Source organism: Lipotes vexillifer, unplaced genomic scaffold (genome assembly GCF_000442215.2).
Source record: "Lipotes vexillifer unplaced genomic scaffold, Lipotes_vexillifer_v1.1 scaffold196, whole genome shotgun sequence".
Lineage (NCBI taxonomy): Eukaryota > Metazoa > Chordata > Mammalia > Artiodactyla > Lipotidae > Lipotes > Lipotes vexillifer.
Window position 1 is genome coordinate 1 of NW_006775077.1, and position 4,218 is coordinate 4,218.

At 34.7% G+C, this 4,218-nt stretch overlaps 1 non-coding gene across 1 annotated transcript; it reads right to left on the bottom strand.

Annotated features, from left to right (window-relative positions):
* Positions 1-89: 89 nt before the first annotated feature.
* On the bottom strand, positions 90-161 carry TRNAE-UUC (transfer RNA glutamic acid (anticodon UUC)). The gene has a single exon. It is a non-coding gene; the product is annotated as a tRNA-Glu (tRNA).
* Positions 162-4,218: the final 4,057 nt, after the last annotated feature.

The following is a 4,218-nucleotide window of genomic DNA, read 5'->3' on the forward strand; positions in this document are numbered from 1 at the left end:
TTTTTTTTTTTTTTTTTTAAAAAGGTCATATGACACAACTTTTATTTATTTTTATTTTTGCCCACGCCGTGCAGCTTGTGGGATCTCAGTTCCCCGACCAGGGATTGAACCCGGGCCACAGCAGTGAAAGTGCTGAGTCGTAACCACTAGACCACCAGGGAACTCCCCCTGACACAACTTTTAAAATGTAAAGTGCACCACGAATTCCAGCTGTTATGATCAGTATTAGTATTATACATGATTGAAAAAGAAAGTAGAACATTATTTTTTGACCTCCTGTCTTTTATTTTGGAATTTTAAAATAGCTATAACTCTTTATCAGAAATACATAGAAGTAGAAACATTTTTTATGTCGAGCAGGGAGTTACAAGACGTGGTGATATTGCTTCGAAAAAATCTTCTTGGTACTCATGGCATTTAAAAAGCAAATAATACATTGCTAAGCAGAGTCTGTAAATGCTCATCGTATGTTTTGTGAGCTCTTTGTAATTTATTCCAAGTGATTCGTGAGAGCCCATTTCCGAATCAAAAGGAAAATATAGACATTTGATTCATATTTTGTGTGGTGAGGAACAATTTGTAGCTAATGATATGAAAGTCAGATCAGAGCTGTGTTCGTGTGTATTTCCTAAGAATACCGGCAAGAACTTTATAGTTTTGACAACAAACTGAATGCAGCCACAAAGCCTTAAAATCATTTATCTGTTTAAACGAAGCTTTCAAATTATGAAATTGGAATTCTAATGCTGTATTCCCTGGTGAGCGATCTCATTTATTTTTTCATTGCAAGCTGCCTTAATCTGGTCGAAAAAGAAAGGTACCATTATTTCCATTATAATTCCACAGCAATTTCTTCCTTTGCTTCGTTTCTCAAATTATTAGTTTAATAAAGGAAAATGTTAGTGTAATTTTAATTCCCTGAATAGCATTGTGGAAGATAAGAGAAAATAATACTACTGCTTACTTGGCTATTTATATTCAAGGCTACACATTTTCCCCACTGGTATAGTGATACTATGTTTGCTATCACATATTTATTCACTTTAAAAAAGTAAAGGTTGCACAGACCCTGGAATTTTGTAAAAACATTGGAGTGAATCGGCTAATACATATATTAATATATTACTTATTAATATACAATTAATACATTATATAGAGACACACATATAATTTCACTTTGTTCTCTGGAAAAAATAGTGCCCACTGTACTAATTTTCAGTTCCCAAAATGATAGAGGTAGGACACCACATAATTATTTAAGAGATCACATTAACACATTTGAATGAGGAGCCCAGACTTTCTGGGAAATAGGAGTATATTAAGCTCTAAGTGTTTTTCGTTGACATTTTTTAAAGTTGCATTTTACTGAGCTATGGTTTAGGTACCATAAAAGTCACAGTTTTTAATTATACGTATTTATGCAGCCAGAAACCACCTCTTGTGAAGAACTGGCAAGAGACTGAAATTTTACCCTATGTGCAAAGCTAACAAGTTACCTGGGTACCAGGATGCTGGCAGGAGACAGGAGACTCCTGGGTCCGGGATAAAGGACACGTTACCCCAGTAAGAGCATCAGCCAGAGTGTCAGCAAGTGCATCCTTCTCTGAGCCCCTGTTCCTGCTGGGCAACATGAAGGACCAAATGATACCTGCCACACCACGGGCTGTGTTGAGACAAATCTCGATCTTAGTGGGTCTGCGTCTATAATAATGGACAGACCGCATGCTTGCCTTTTGCTTCGGGCGAGAGACTCTCTCTATTTTCCAAGACTGTTCACCATACAAATATCCTTGAAAAGAGAGTCTGGAACAAAGGTAGCCATTCCTCTGCAAGGAAGCTGTATGGAAACACAAGAAATCTATGTATATATTGTCCCAATACCACCTAGATTGAGCATATTTTCATCACCCCAAAGTTTCATCAGGACTCCTCCAGGTTAATACCCACCCACAAATGTTGCCTCTATTACGGCCCCTGTTACACAGACTTGTTTTACCCATCCCTGAATACCACATAGAAGGAATTATTCAGCATGTATCCTTTCATTTCTGGCTTCTTTTACTCAACATGACGTCTCTGGCTGCACTTCTTTTCTATTCTTGTGCCATATTCTACTGTAAGCATCCCTACAATGTACTTACCCAGCCTATTGTTGATGTACATCTGATTATTGATGCTGAATTGTTTCCTATTGAAATATTACGAATAAAGTTGCCAAGAACATTCCAGTGATGTGGTTGGTGGACATGTTTATATTTTGTGAGGTATATCCAGCTAAGAAATTGCTTGGCATGGAGTATACATGTGTTTTACCTTCAGTAGATACTATCGAAATGTTTCCTAACTAGTTATACTAGTTTCAACTTCCACCAGCAACATGTAGCTTTCCAGTTGTTCTGCATTCCTATCAACACTTGGTATAGTCAGTCTGTTTAATTTCAGCCATCTGGGGGTAGTAGATTTAATTTCGCTGATGAGTAATGATGTGCTTATCAATTGGGATATCGCCTTTTGTAAATTGACTACTACAGTCTTTTACCTATTTTCAAAATTGTCTGTTGTCTGTCCCTTTGTTTTTGGTTTGTAGGAGCTCCTTATATAATCTGAATGTAAGTCCTTTGCCAGATAACAGCATTGTACATATATTCTCAGAGACTGTGATTTGTTTTTTTACTCTCAAAATGGAGTCTTTTAATGAACAGAAGTTTTAAAACATAATAAAGTCCAAAACATGGTGATTAGGAAACTTCTGCCTCTCCCGAGTTTGAGAAGGTATTCTCCTGCTGTCTTCTAGAAGATGTATCTTCTTCTAGAGGTTATAATCCATATATTAATATAGTTACTTTAATGTTTATTTTAAATAAATTTTCTGTAAATGTGAGGTTAGCCTCAAGATTTATTTTTTTCCATAGATGTAGATATCTAATTGATCCAACACCATTTACTGAAAAGGCCATTCCTTTCCACTGCATTGTTCCAATAACCTTTGTTATAAGTTAAATTACTATAAATGTATGGATTGTTTTCCTGAATTTATATTCTGTAACCTTGGCCTATTCTTCTATAGTTGTGTCCATGCCACACTGTTTTAATTACTGTAGTTTTATAGTTGTATTGATCTCTGATAGTAAAAGTCCTCTCTTCTAACCCAATATAGTCTTTTCTAATATGGGTCCTTTCTGCTTTATGGAATTTTGTATGTTTATACGTTTGTATAAATTTTATAATCAGCTTATCAATAACCACAAAAATGCTAGAAGTTGAATGAGATTGCATGGAGTCTATGGATCATTTGAGGATAGCTGACACCTTGACTCTATGGAGTCAAGTTTATGATTTGACTCCAGTTTATGAACATGGTATGTATGGACATTTGTTTAATTGATCTTTAGTTTCTCAGCAATGTTTTGCAGTTTTTAATATAGGGGTATTTTACTTCTTTTGTTATATTATTTCCAGATATCTGACTTCTGTTAATGTTATTTTAAAAGTGTTATTTTTCAAATTTCTTGTTCCGACTTTTTGTTTCTAGTACATAGAAATACAAATAATTGTTATATATGAAACTAATATGCGGTAAACTTACCCTTTATTGTAATAGTCTATAGCCTTTTGTAGTATTTTACATTTACACAGTCACGCCTGCAACTAAAAGAAGTTTTATTTTTCTCTTTCCAATATTATATCTTCTATCCCTTTTTCTTGCCTATTGTAATTGATAGGTCATCCGTCACAAGATTTCAGCTTTGATGGTGGACGTTCTTGTTCCCAAACCCAAGGAAAATCTTATTAAACACCTTCTTGACTCTAGGTATACTTTATCAGATTAAAAACTGTCCTTCTATTTCCTAGTTTTCTGAGAGTTTACCATGGATAAATGCTGGATTTTATAAAACATTTTTCCTGCTTTTCTGAGATCATGTGTTTTGTTTTTTTTTTTTCCTTTATTCTGTTATGTGGTGAATCACATACATCAATTTTCCAATTTAAGCCAACTCAGTGTTCCTGGAATACAACTCCTTGGTCATGATGTATCCCTTTTTACATATTGCTGGATTAAAGTTACTAACATTGCGTTTAGCACATTGGTTCTATGTTCACTGGGAGATTGACCTGTAATTTCTCTTTAATGGCTTTGACTAGTTTTGGTTTCAAATGTATACTGGCTTCATAAAACACACTGAAAAGTATTTCTTCTTTTTGTATACTCTAAAATGA